The following is a 15,496-nucleotide window of genomic DNA, read 5'->3' on the forward strand; positions in this document are numbered from 1 at the left end:
GCCGGCGATGTTTGACTCTTTCCGCTTATGGCGAAAGGAAGCCAAACAAAAGGAAATTAAGTTAGCGAAAAAGAATAAGAGAGAGAAAGGTATGACAGTAATGCAAGCAGCTGTACAATTTAAAGACAATGAAGAGGAGCAGATGAGTGAGCAATTGCATAGGCAGCGCAAGTTAGGGATTGACAAATGTTACCCAGCTTTACCACATTCTAAGCAGAATGAGTTAGAAGAAAAGGAGAAAGATCCCCTGATGTCACATTTGTTGAGTTCGCCACCCCCGTATGCTCAAAATGCCACGGCGCCTCCCCAGCTTGTAAATATGCCACCTCCAGTGAATATACTGCAAGCCTTGCCGCAACCGCCAGTTGCTTTGCAGCCGGCTCTTATCCATGTAGCGCAGCCCTCTCAAGGACCGCCAGTTGTGCTTCCAACTGCCCCCGCACTTCCTGCGACTTTGCCTAATACAGCAGCTGCCTCCCCTGACACTCTTCCTTCCACCACTCCAGTACCTGTCTCTACATCCTCTTTTCTTCCCTCTGTTTTTCCCCCTGTTCTCGCCTCAGCTTCTCCTTCAGCGCGACAGCGCTTAGCTAATGTGGTTACTACATTAATGTCTCCTCTCTTTGAGTCATCTGGTGCGACTCCTGGTTTACAGCGTAAGCAATTGCGTAGCCAATTGCCTAACCCCGATGAGAAAAAGGTAATAGATAACATGGCGCGTAGATGGATTGTTTTTCCTTCACTGTATGATGTGGAATCAGTTGTCAACGTTTTCCATCAATGGGATGCCCCAAAACAGAGATATGTGTTTGAGAAAATGTGCGAAATTCTCTGTGAAGAATTGGAGGATAGTGGTAAAAATCCGAACCCGCAGGAATTGTGTAGAGTGAGGTTCGATTTTGGAACTGGTATAATTGTGGACCGCGGAGTAGATAAAGCAGTTGCGGTTGTATTGTCCTTTAGGAATGATGATTGTCAACAGTCATTGTTTGGACAAGATGTCCTTGTGGGGAAAAAGGTAAAAGCACGACAATACCCTATGAGAGAAGTTCCCCCGGTATGGAAGGAAGCGGTTGCAGCTGCCGGTGGTAACCCCGCTGTGGCAGCGCATTTCCAGCGTGTTTGGGTGCATGTTCCATGGAAGCGCTCTGAGGTGTTAGCGCTTAAGCAGTCCTTGCCTGATCCCCGTAAAAACCCAGCAGGTTATTATAAAGAGTTGTCGCAGACGGCAGGGTCATGCATTATGAATCTGGCCGACATAGACATGTTGTTTGGTAATGTTGTTCCACAGCCTCTATGGGGATCAATTCGTAATGTAGATCACAATGCAGAACTAGGGGATACATGGGCTAACATTGTTGCTGCTGATGCTAGACAAACTGGTGGTGCGAAACCAGAACCTTTAGTAGCTGAACTGCCTGGTAGAATCATCACGTATATGAAGACAATAATGCCTGCGATGCGCGTAAATTGGGACAAGTTATCTGCATGCAAGCAGAAGAAAGAGGAGACAGTGTCAGACTTCTTTACTAGGTTTGAAGAAACGTTTATTGACCACAGTGGGCAGGATATGAGTACGGAGGGTGGCCAACGGCTGTTTGTGGATAAGTTTGTGCAGAATTTACTTCCTGACCTGTGTAAAAAGTTAAAAGATTCAGAAAGTTCTTGGGCTGTTTCTTCTTCAGCGCAAATACTGGCTACTGCACAGTATTATGAAAATAGAGATAAAGACGAGAAAGATAGAACAGAAAAGAAAACGAAGGAACTAAAGACAAAGGTCCTTTTACAGCAGGCCTATCCGCCACGTGGAGGTCAGAATAATTATAGGCAACCCCAAGGTGTCTATCACCAACCCCAACAGTTTCAGAACAATCAGCAAATGAATGGGTATTACCAACCACGTGTCCCTGTAGGTCCCAACCAATGTTCATACTGCAAAGAGGAAGGTCATTATAAATATAGTTGCCCTAAATTAATGCAGCGGAACGGTAATGCGTATGGCGCAAGAGGTAGGGGTGGTCAGCAAGCTCCTAGAGGCAGAGGGCGTGGAAGTGTTCCCCAGAACGCGCTTCCTCTGCCGCCTCAAAGTACCATCAATAGCTTTGATCAGCAAGCTAACGCGATTAGTAATACGGCCCAGTATTATAATAATGATTATTATGCAGAGGACGGTGATGCAGAAAATAATGATTACTAGGACAGCCATAGACAGAGAGAGGGAGTTGTTTCAGTGCCAGTGGATCAGAGTGGACTGTATGTTGAGGTGACTACAGCAAATGTAACGGAGCCTTTTCTGCTAGACACTGGTGCTGCAAAGAGTTCATTCATGCATTCAAAATTCCCTGGCGCACCTTTGTCTGGCGATATCAATGTTTCGGTAGGTTTTTCTGGCGCCCCAGTTAGGAACCCGATTTCTAGTCCCATGTCAATTTCTGTTGGACCTTGCGAGCTGAAAGCACCCCTGATTCTGACAACAGGTTGTGGTGAGAATTTGCTGGGATTAGATTTGTTGAAAAGATTGCACGCTACACTGTATTGTTCTCCTTCAGGAGTACAACTTACATTAGGCAAGAAAGTGATTTCCCCAATGTACTTGTCTAAAAACACAATGTCACCTGAATTGTCATCCCTTTCGGATGCCCTTTGGGCTACTGGTCCCAATGATGTGGGCCTCTTGGAGATACCGCCATACGTGGTGACTTTAAAGGCTAATGTCAGACTGCCACGTATTCCCCAGTATAAGATCTCTAATGAAGGGCAGAAAGCATTGTTAGACATTGTCAGCGACTTGATTAATAAGGGTGTGATTGAAGAGACAAGAGGCAACGTTTGCAATAGTCCGATTTTACCTGTCTTAAAACGAACGGATCCTTCACAGCCACCTGTTTACAGATTTGTGATCGATCTCAGAGAGGTTAATAAGATTGTTGTGCCACAGTTTCCGGTTGTCCCCGATATAACTGCCTTGTTAACGATGATTCCAGCCTCTGCTGCATGGTTTTCAGTGATTGATTTAAAGAATGCTTTCTTTAGCATCCCAATTGCAGAAGAGAGCAGAGATATTTTTGGTTTTAGTCTGGGAGGCCGAAGCTTCCGCTTCAAACGCGCTCCCCAGGGCTACTGTGAAAGTCCATCAATATATAGTCAAGCTTTGAAAGCACAACTTGATGCACTTGTTTTACCTAGTGGCGCTATCCTGATTCAGTACGTGGACGATTTACTGATCGCTGCGGATACTGAAAAGATTTGTAAAGAAGCCACATTGTCACTGTTGCGCCATTTATCCGCTTTCCATCACAAAGTGTCTCTCTCTAAGCTGCAATATTGTCGACAAGAAGTGACCTACTTAGGTCATCTCTTATCGAAGGAGGGAAGGAAACTGACCCCAGAAAGAATTCAAGCCATTGCACAGTTGAGTGTGCCAAAGACACAGAGAGAAGTGCGTGCTTTCTTGGGCATCACTTCATACTGTAGGCATTGGATCCCTAGTTTTTCTTTGTTGGCAAAACCTTTAGTAGCCTTAACATGCAAAGACACACCGAATCCTATCCCATGGTCTGAAGAATGCCAGAAAAGTTTTGTGGAATTGCGTAATGCATTATGTTCAGCACCTGTGTTGGGTACTCCTGACTACAGTAAGCCTTTTACATTGTATGTTCACGAGAAAGATGGTTGTGCGTTATCAGTGTTAACACAGCCTTTTGGCGACAGACCGCGCCCATGCGCATATTTTTCATCAACCTTGGACCCTGTAGCGAGGGCATTGCCAAGCTGTCTGAGAGCGACAGCTGCTGCAGCGATGTCTATCCGACAATCTGCTGGTTTGGTAATGGACAATACATTGATTGTTATGGTTCCACACGCTGTAGACACATTATTAAATAGGACCAAGACACAACACTTGACTAGTGCGCGATTATCAGGTTATGAGCTTACACTGTTAGCAAATCACATACACATAAAAAGATGCAATACGCTGAATCCAGCTACATTGTTGCCAATTCCAGCAGACTCAGATGAGATTGAGCAACATGACTGTCTGTTCAGAACAGAAGAAGAGACGAAAGGGAGAGTAGATCTAAAAGATACTCCCCTGACTGAGTGTGATGGCACTTTATGGGTAGATGGTTCATGTTTCAAGCTCCCTAATGGTGACACGACTGCTGCATATGCTATCACGACTTTGCACACGGTCGTGGAAACTGCACGAGTGCCACATAATTTGGCCCAAGCAGCAGAATTAATCGCCCTCACGAGAGCATGCGTGTTGTCTGAAGGAATGAGAGTAAATATATACACAGATAGCCAGTACGCCTTTGGCGTGGCTCATAATTTTGGGCGACTGTGGAAGGAGCGTGGGTTCCTGACGTCGCATGGAGCTAAAATTCGGAATGGCAAGTTGGTGAATGATCTCCTTGAGTCACTGACCCTACCGTTGCAAGTTGCGATCATGAAATGCAGTGCGCACAGGAAAGTCACAGATGATGTTGGACGTGGGAATGCGTTTGCTGATGAGACCGCGAAAGAAACAGCACAGAATGTGAAGACTAGAATGTATGTTGCAGGCCCCGCAAGATGGGTTAATGATGTGGGAATGTGTGAGAACACAATAGAGAGTGTGAAGTCGCTTCAAGCTGAAGCCACAGAGGAAGAGTTAAGCAAGTGGAGAGAAAGTATGGGTAAGTTGGATGAGAATGGTTGTTGGATTGATCTGACAGAACAAAGGCGATGGTTGTTGCCTGATGCATATGTGCTTCCAGTGGTTACTATGGCACATGGAATGGCACATATCAGTACGAAAGGTATATGCAAGTTGTTGGCTCCAGTATGGCAGAATGCTGGGATTCCCAAGTGTGCAGAGAATGTGGTCAAGAATTGCATAGTATGCTTGAAGTACAACCCTGGTAGGGGAACCCCAACTCCAGCTGGTCACTTTGCACCCCCATCATGTCCATTTGAAGTTTTGCAGCTGGACTTTATTCACATGGAAAGATGCAACAACCTGAAATATGTACTGGTGGTTGTTTGTGCTTTCTCAAAATGGATAGAGGCTTATCCTCTGAAAGATAACACTGCCCTATCCACAGCCAAAGCCCTTGTGAAGGAATTTTTCCCTAGGTTTGGGATGCCAAGAATGGTGTGGTGTGATAATGGAAGTGAGTTTGTGGGTAAAGTGATGAAGAATGTATGTGAAGGGCTAGGGATAAAGCAGAAGTTCCATGCTGCAAATCACCCCCAATCAGCTGGATTAGTAGAACGCTACAATGGAGCCTTAAAGCTCAAGCTGGCCAAAATCCAGGCGAGCACCGGTCTTAAATGGCCTGACGCTCTGCCTTTAGCACTCCTGTCCTGTGGGACTTAGTCCTTACGAGGTTGTTTTTGGCCGTCCGGCCAACGTATGGGGTGTACCGAGGCCTACGAAGTTCAGTGAGATAGAGCATCCAGTACTGCTCGATTACCTGTATGATTTGACTGTTAAACTGCGTGTTTTGCACCAACAGGTACATGATACTCTCCCTCAAGCCTCTGAAACTCCTGGACACCCTATCAACCCTGGTACGTGGGTGCTAGTCCGAAATTTCCAGCGCAAGAGCAACGACGAGCCTCGCTGGATCGGCCCTCATCTTGTTCTTCTTTCGACAAGATCAGCAGTGCGAGTAAAAGGGAAGAAACACTGGATCCATGGTACCCACTGCAAAGTAGTCCCCTTGCCTCTGCCATATGACCAGTGGGTCAAGGAGGGTATCGCCGACTCTGAGACGGACACTGTGCCTCGTTTTGTACCATTCAGTGACGCACGCATAAAAGACACAGTTTCAGACCAAGAGAGTGACAATATTCTGCAGGAAGCTGTGCCACCATCAAATCGACTGGACACCACTGAGCCTGAACTTTTGTTTCAAGACCAAACAGCACCTGGCCGTCTCCGCTATAATTTGAGACCTAGGCCCATGGACAAATAAAGATTTCCTCACTATTTCCTTTTTAACATTTTTGCTCTCCCATCTGAAGGACTTTCTTGATTTTTGTTTTTCGAACCACCATCCGGGTTCTGCCGCAGGGTCGCGGTGCCAAGACTTTGGGGTACAGGCCGAAGACGCTAGGTCGACGGTTCTGGTGGGTCTAGGGCGTTTCCCTGGACTGACAGGCGTACTCCTTAGCAGAAGAAACTCATCCGCCGCGAGCGGCCCGAGTAGAGGATGGAGTTTTTTAAGATGGAGAGACCGATTGAGGAAATGAACTTTAACGCAAGGATGTGTAGAATTGTAAAAAGTAAATGTTTTGTCTTTTTGTGCCTTTTTACACTGTGTAGTATCATGATGTTTATTGTAGGATTTGTGTTTTTCTCCGCTCAAAAGCCCATTACACCCACTGAACAGCCTATACCTCTTTCTACTGCCTCCTCTCACTCTTTTCACCCTTTGCCTGAGCACGAACAGACCAGACGATCAGAGTTCGTAAATAACTCGTTTATCCAGCTCTTGCACCAGCACCAACTGGTAATGAATACGACCAATTGCTGGGTGTGTGGGTTAATGCCACATACCATTAACAAGGGTATTCCCTACCTGGTGCTGCCGTACAGTTACAATGGATCGTCATGGGCATTCCAAACCATGTTTCTCTATGCTCTAGATACATACTCCCCTCGCCAACCGCGTTCCATCAGACCTATCACCAATAATAAGGCTTTGATGAAAGGAGTTGCCGATATGAGTAGGGATATCGATGCATACTCATCCATTCCCAAAGAAGAGTTGAGACCTTATGTAGGATGGAACGCGACGGGGTATAGTATTAGTCTGGGTGAAAGACAGCGAAAAATCTCATCTCCAATCTGGGTTGTACCCCACATGGGTCGGTTCTGCTTACAGGGTAATGGTCAGAATCCTAGAGCTCAACTGGGAAGAAGTGACTGTACTGAAACGTACACCTTCCCGTCACAGTTTTCCCCTGCGTTTTTGGCTGCCAAGGGCACATATTTCATCTGTAATGACCGAGCATATACATGGCTGCCCCCTGATTTCTCGGGCACATGTTATATTGCGAACTTGCTACCGCCGACATTTACTGCTGCCTCTGACTACCACAAGACCAGAGTTGTGAGAGGTGTGATTAGTAAGGAGGATACTGCCGGTCAGGAAGCGGGAGACTTCTTCTTGGGTTTCCTGCCATTTTGGGGACCTATGGTCAATAGTAGGAACCTGAGACAGCTGACTCGTGTGGTTGAATCCACTGTCAATGTAATGGCTGGTGCCCTTGGTAATCTGACAGCTGAGCTCCAAGCGGATCGCCTTATGACTTTGCAGAACCGCATGGTTCTAGACGTTATTCTTGCAGACCGCGGTGGGGTATGCAAGGTCATCCAATCCAGTTGCTGCATTTTCATACCAGATAATGCTCCAACAGTGTATCAAGCCATCTCCAAACTCCATAAAATATCTGAATCCATACACGTGGATAAGGGAGATTGGTCACTGGTGGGGTGGTTCTGGGAATTGATATCCGCCTGGGCTTGGAAAGTTCTAATGGTCATTGGAATGATCTTAGCCATTCTTTTCCTGTTCTGTCTGTGCATACAGTGTGCTCCTGCGATATGTGGTCTCTGTGCTACCTTATGTGTAAGGAAACCTGTATCGAGGGACGAACTAAGTAATAGGATGATGCTACAGCAACATCTCCATGACTTTGTGAACATTGACCTAGACTCGGATTAAGATGAGTATAGTGATTGCCTATGTAAGGGCAAAAGGAGGGTCTGTCGTACTTTAATATTCGGGACCCCGTAGGGGACAGGGCCCTACCCCTGTCTATCTTGGTATTAACAAACCGCAAATGGTAAATGCGGCATGTACGAGTGCTTTATATATCGTTCTAGCTATGAATGCACTGTGTACACGTCATTCTGCTTCACTACGCGGGTTCCATTTTGGAAGCAGTGGCCATCTTGTCGTTGCCCTCACATAGGCTATAATGGAGTAAATACGGGCCTCACAGTACATGGGCTTTCCCTCTGACTTCTCTGTGACCTGGGCAGCTGGCTCTGCTGCCCCAGGTCAAACCGGTCTCACGAGCTCCCCTTCCTCCGTCCACCTGTGATTAGCATCAGGGCTTGACCCGTCATAAAACCCTTTCATTCTATACAATCCCCCGGCTAATCTCTTCCACACCTGCTTGTTCCTGCTTTATGACTTGTTTCCCAAAACAGGAGATGCTCATGTTTATTGGGGGGTCTATTGACATCAAATGTGGGATCTGAACCTTACTGTGTAAATCATTGTGGGCTGGCCGAACTGGAATGTGGGATGGTCATCATGACTCTGCTTTTTCGTTTGTAATGTATACTTATAATGGCCATATCATAAACCAAGGAATGTGTGCCTGGAGCATGATATTTTGTACTTAAGGAGAAGCCCGTTCCTATGATTTTCAGCAGTCTCCTGAGAACATACACGCTGTTGTACTTCTAGGATACCTGTAATTGGTCTGCAGCCAATAAACGAATCTTTGACTTCACCCAGAAGACTCTGTGTTTCTGTAGGTCCGGAACAGGGTGAAACCCAGAAGTCATAGGGTGTGTGCCCCTGCACCGCTGGGACTAAAATACCCAGTACTTCAGTGTTTACTTAAATATGTGAGTGGGGCAGTGAAGGAGGGAGGCTGTGGCTCCGCCCACACAAGGCACATTTTCTCCTTTGCATGTTGCCTGTCTGGAAGAGTCATTTCCTGCCAGAAATCTACAACACCTTTCGGCAAGGGTAAGAGATTAACACCTGAACTGCTCTCAAATAGTCCTCGGTGCAACCCTTGTTTCACAAATCTAGATGGTTTTCACTGGATTGGAAACTTTAAAGAGCATACAGAGATTCAGTATAGGTGGCAGGATGGAAAGGTTTGCTTGGCATCACAAAAGGATTAGGGATTGCATGCAACTACAAGGTCACTTGATATCATGGTTTTAGGAACTTGTGTGAAATAGCTCTGCATGTCGATGTAGACCAAAGGCTACAACTACGATCACTCAAGAAGATTTGGGAAGCAGATTGTAGTTGGCATGGATTGGCCTTGCAGCTGGTAGCTGAAGACCCTACTAGGTTATTTATGGCACCAACTCCAAAATAAACCCCCGAAGACGACGAGAAGAACTCCAGGGCATTTCAGGCACGCATCCTACTTTCCAGTAGGGGCTGCAAATAAGGGGCTAAGCCTACAAGTGGCATCCTCAGGCATGGAGTGTGCGTCTCTTTCGACTAACAAAAGATTGACAACTTCAGGAGCTCCCCATGCCCATAGTAATATTAGGGAAATAACCCAGAAGCAAAGGTCCAATGTGCTTCAAGCATTCACCCCGTACTCAGGAGTAATATTCTGGGAACAGTTCAGGGTCACACATCTCAGCCACTACCTTGGGGGTTTTAAGCCCATGCTATAAGTCTTATCTGTTGCAGCCAAGTCCAGTGTGAGGGTTTGAGTCATTCACTTTTAGATATGTACAAAATATTCCTATCTTTGCAAGCCCTATGCCTTTAGGTAGCAAAACCCTGTCATTGCTGCCTTCCACGGCTTTTACCTGGCACATCACCACAGAGGTGAAGAAGAACATTAAAAGGGGAATTTTATGATGTTTCGAATTTGTCATTGCAGGGGTGATCTTAGAAAAAGGTAAATAGGCAAGGATGAAGAGTTCTGGCCTAGAAAAGTGTGGTCTGACAGTTCTCTGAAGAATTGGATGACAGGCTTCTCCACATATGGTGCATAAACAATTGGTGAATTAGCTAAGGGGGGTGAGCGATTGCTTTAAATAATAACCACAATTCTCGTCTGGATGAATCTCTTAAAGTCACTAAATTAACCTGAGCTCAACGCCCTGGTAGCTATGGCACAGAGCAGACAGGCTTAACGTAGAGGCAAATTGGAACTATTTATGCAGCACTTAAACAGTATAAAGTCAAAACACAACACAAGAAAAATCCCAAACCAATCAAGAAAAAATTGATTACATTTTAAAAGCATTAGGTGCCAAGCGGTCCTCTGGTTTGACTTGATTGAGACAAGTATACGTTTTAATGCTGATCACGATGGAGCAGGTTTGTCCCAATCAAAAAGTTACCTTCACACTTAGAAACTCTGGACCAAAAAGTCTTCAGAAGGACAAGGCAGCTGGCTGTGGCCAAAGCTGAGCTCTATGAAGATGAGGAGCTGAAGTTCAAGGTCTCGGTGAAGCCATCATTGTAGACAGGAAAGCCCAAAATTGGAAAGGTTCAGGTTTTTATCCCAAATAGCCCTCGATGTCAATCAGGGACAGGCGGTGGCTTGATCTGTTGAAGCTGTCTACGTTTGGGCTTACAGACTTTTGTGGAGCTCAGATTTCCTCAATGGGACAAGGCTGCAGGATGTGGTGGAAGCGGGCTCGGCATCATCAAATGACGATGGTCCTGTTGAATGAGATTTGCTGCTTCAGAGAGAAATGTAGTGGGAGCTGTATCAAGCGAAAATCCCAGTGGTGATGCACTCTTGGTGGATCAGCTTGGCAGGTTGGTCCTTGTCCCAAGTCGGTTCCCAAGGCAAAAAGTTGACAAAATGTTTCTAAGGGCCAGGATTCAGGAAACTGTCAGAGGAGTGTACTTTGACACCAGCCAAGGGTCCAGAATGTTGGAGACCACACTTGGGGGCAAGACTCACTCCAGGAGAGGTCAGCAGTAGAGTCCCAGGCAGGTCCTGTTGGAACTGGTCAGCTGGAAATGCAGGAAAAAGACGTGAAGCGTATTGTGTCCCACTAGCCCAAACAAGAGTTCAGTCTTATGACCCATGGAGTCTACTTCTTTGTTCTGAGTACAAGAGGCAGAATAGGTCCTGTCTTCAGGACTCTTCTCAGGTCACATAGGGTCCAGTCCTCTTCTGTTGTTCTGCAGGTTCAGAAGTGATCTGAGGAGGGAACTACATTTATGCCCAATGCCAACCTGTGCATGGTGGAAACTCCTGGCCACCCCCTAACCAATGGGGTAAACGTTCCCAGGGGTGAACCTACTGACGTTTGCTGGAATTTCTGTGTGCTTTACTATAACCAGTCCCACAGTGCCCGTCTCTGCCCAATAACAACATGGCAGAACCTTTCTTTCCTATGCAGAGCACCTGTACCCAAACTAGAGGTGTAGCCAGGGACATGTGTAACCCCTCCTCTGTGGTCACTCAAGACTGGTCCTGGGGGCAGTTCCTCTCCTAAAGTGTGTGGTGCCTGGCTGAAATGAAAAGGGACTGGGGCAGGAGTTCGTTACATCTGCCTGTGACAGGGTATGTCTCTTTGAAGTTAAATTCATGGGCACAGCCCAGATGGTCAGCCTGCCAGAGAAACAGAACCTCCTCACACCCAAAGATTTTGTCTCAGCTCTGGAAGCAAGTTGCCACTTTATCAAAGGGGTTATTCTGCTCCTAAGTGACATTTGGAAGCTCATGCAAATCAGCTTCTAGGGGCTGTAGGCAGGTGACAGGTAACATTTTAAAAGTACCTGTTCTAAAATAGTCATTAGAAATGTGGCTGTAACGATAAATTGAGTCTGTAATAAATATATTTTTTAAAGTCACAGAATGAACTTTGTAACTGTTTTTTGAGCAAAGATAGCAATATTACATTTAATATTGTATCTCACTGCTTTCTTATGGAACAGCTAACCCAGCTACTGTGAAAACAGCCTTTTGGGTCTTTTGACCATAAGGATATGTATACAATTAAGCTTTTACATGTCCTACTCTTAAATACCATGCACTCTGCCTTAATAGGTAGTAAGTCATACTTAAGGATGACTCAATATTTAAAAGGAGGGCTTAGGCCTTTCCATGGTGGTTATTTTGACGGGTCTAATATGCAGTGATAACCTGCACCACTGTGCTACACATGGCAGGCCTGCAGTCATGTTTCCTGTGTCACTGCATTGGTGGCACAATGTGTGCTGCAGCCAATTAATGAGTTTTAATTTACTCGCCGAGGTTACACTCTAGGTCCTAAATACTAACGACTTTTAGGTAAGTTACATATGCCAATTAGGGGTATTCCAATTTTCTCATTTTGGAAGAGGGAGGGAGCACAGGCTCTTTACCACTGATTAGGAGTGATATTTGCACCCAGTAAAAACAGTCAGTTAAAAACATCTGGGATTGTACAACGCAAAAGATGGTAATTTCCAACACATTGCTATTGTGATAGATAAATACTTCACTTTAGGCCCTCAACTTTTCAGATGTATGTCTTTGATCCATAACACAGCATCAAACTTAGTGTGCAATATGTGGATTCAATATGACCACAAACGTAGGGAAATGAAGGTAGGTTGCCAGAATGTCACATAGCACCAGAGAGAAATAAATCGTTTAAATGTGGAGTTTGAAAAGGGTCACAGCTCAGCCAGATTTGATCATTCCTTTCCTCCCAAGAGAACAGTGGGTATAAGAAATATGCAGGCTTAAATGACAACAGAAAAAGATGTAGCAAAGGGGCAGCCTGTAAATTCAAGGATATCTGCTCCTTCTATGACAATCATCAACAATGAAAGAACACAGCCCAGATTTACCACCATTTTGCACTGGGTTTGCATCACAAAAGTGAGGTTCGAGTCACAAATGTTTAGTCATTGGCTACGTTTTTTATGCTGGAACGTTGCCTCAAAGTAATGCAAAGCAGCAAAAAGCACCGCTTTGCTTATTCTGCCTCAAGGGGGCTTTCCATGGGTGGTACATGGGCATTCCCAAGCAACCAACCATGGTTTTTTACACAAAACCCTATCTACTAATATTAGTAGGCAGGCTTTGGCATAAAAAATAACACCACTTTGAAGCAGACATTCAGATGAAGAAGTGTTTTTTTTCTCCTAACTTTCCCTTGTTACATGTGTGTTGCACTGCACAGCAAACATCCGAAGTGGGAACAGATTCAAAGTCTGCCTAGCCATAATATTTTGTACTGGAAGGGTACCCTTCCAATACAAACCATGTGCTAGACTCATACAAACACCTTTGGACTATGATTCGACGGTGTGTGCGTGGGGCTCAGCAGCCTGATTGTCAGCCAGCGCTAGGGTTAAAGCAGGATAGTGCCATGTCTTGGTATATATGGTGCCTTCTTACTCCCTCCCTCTCACTCAACGCAGCGAGCAACTTTGGGTGCTGCACTACATTGTGTGATTGTTTTGTAAATCTGGGTCCAAGTGTTTTAGAAAGCAGATAAGCCCAAACAACAAGTAGCCATAGCATAGTAAACTACCATTGCCTAAAACTTTGGTCCCAAGTCTCCCAAGGTATCCCTCTACCAGCTGGCTTGTTTACAGTCTCCCAAGGTATCCCTCCATCAGCTAAAGGTGCTGATTGAACAGCTCAATTTTGCTATTAGAGTCACATCATTTGGGTCTTTTCAAGAAATATTGCTTCGGCAATGGCGGCTCTAGGGGCAAAATACCACCGGAGTTCCTGCAGAGATTAGTAAGAACCTGCGTCTCTGTTTGCAGTTCCTGCAGGACTTCAGTGGCACAGTCTTCTGACCATAACTTCTATTATTTTTTAAACGTTATTTGTCCTTTTTATTAACTATATAAATTAATTCGCATTGTATAGATGTGCAGACACAGTCCACGCAGCCTTAGAAAACATGAGTAAAAATCGCAGTCATCATAAAACATAGATAAGCAAGATGATATAGTACTTCCTTTAGAATATGCGGGAATCGGTGACGTGTGCTACATGAATCCCTACTATTTCACTTGTGTACGCTTGATTCCTAGCTGGGGCCTGTACGATATGTTGAGTGCAGTACAATTTCTCTAATCATCAGTGTGCCCTCCCTCAGCCTGCACGGTCAAGGACGCTCCTTGTCATTCCTGATTGGCTGGTGCGCTCTGTGTGCCTTGTAGCTGAAGGTACTCCCGTAGAGGCTGCCAAATGTCTTTGGGTTTCGAGGTGGGTGGCTGCAGTATAACTATCTATTTCTAGCACCGAAGTAGCACTTTATATGGATGCAGCAAGGAGTGTTGATTTTGGCACCATACTTGGCAAAAGCAAGTGCATGCGGCATAGGTCTGAAGAATGGGTAGGTAGTTGGTTAACAGGGACATGACTGTCATGGAGCAGTTTACCATTATTGTGGTTCTTCATTTATGAGACCAGCGGCTGGTGAACAAAATAAATATATTTTAGAAACACATGTCAGCATCCAAGCTATAAACAATCAGAGTGAACATTGTCCCTCTGTCCTGCACTTACTAAAAACATGCTTCATGTATGTCCTGCAAACAATGTTCATTTCATTGCTAGACATGTCATTGGAGTTAAGATCGTGGTGGCTGATGCCTAGTTTCATTCTAATGTGTTACAAAGGAAGTGCAACGCAGTAACCCCTTGCGAGCTTGGGTAACAGATTCAACTGAAGTCAATGGGCAACAAGGAGGTACCCCTTGTGGGCCATTGACTTCCGGTGAATTATAGTCATTCCAAGTCCACGGATTTCTGAACCCTGCTCCCAAAGCCAGTCAAGGTGATGACACCACTCCCATAGGTATGTAAACTTGCTGCCACATTGTCCTCAATTGATCACAGCTGAGCTGGCTCCAAAATGAAACGGGCCTATGAGATTGCTTGCCAACTTTATCAGGTGGGGTGTCTGATTTGCACTATAAAGTCCTAGTCAGCCCCACAAATTTCTCAAAATTCCTGGAGAGAAAAAAGAGGCAAGCTGGCTGGTGGCACTTGTAAAAAGACTCCTTTCGTCAATTGCGTTCTTTGCATTCATGCATAGTATGCTCGATCCCACCAAAAAATCCTGGTCAGGAAAGCAATGAATGGGTGGTCACGCTTTTGCTTCCACCTAATGAAACAAGGAGGTCTATTTACTAAGATGTACCGCCTTGTTTGCAAAAGTGATGCAAAATGACGATAAATCTTTCTTTACGAATTTACTTTCCAGAGCTAATTGTGTTCAGGGCCGGAAAACACTTGAAAGTAGCGCAAAGCTGCTCATAGCGCTTCTTTGCATTACTTAGCGCCAAGGGGGGGGGCGCACAGCAGTATATTTCTGCGCCAGCGCTAGTGAGAAGGGAGGAGAGTGCCATATTTCTGTAATTATGACGTTCTCCTTCTCTCAACTTCACATACAGTGCAGGGTAGTATTTGTGGCTGTTGCACTGCTCTGAGAAACTAGTAAATCTGCCCCAAGGAGTCCTATTGGCCTATCTAGGTTATTCACTGTATCAGAGGTTTGCCTGTGACCTGTTTCTCTCCCTATGAGGTGCTCCTATTCATCTTTGCTTATTCTCTGACTTTCTTTGGGAAGTTCAGAATTTCTGAGCTGGTAGTCAACTCTTTGTCTGATGAGAAAGCTGTAATAAAATGGGTAAACATGATTTTGGGCCTTTGTCCCATTACATGAGTATAGGCTGTTCCAAGACAAATGTGGAAATAAAGAAATATGGCCATGGCATTCTGAGGCATCTCTTGCGCCTGTTGTCCTGTCTCT

The sequence above is a fragment of the Triturus cristatus genome, chromosome 10 (genome assembly GCF_964204655.1).
Source record: "Triturus cristatus chromosome 10, aTriCri1.1, whole genome shotgun sequence".
Classification (NCBI taxonomy): domain Eukaryota; kingdom Metazoa; phylum Chordata; class Amphibia; order Caudata; family Salamandridae; genus Triturus; species Triturus cristatus.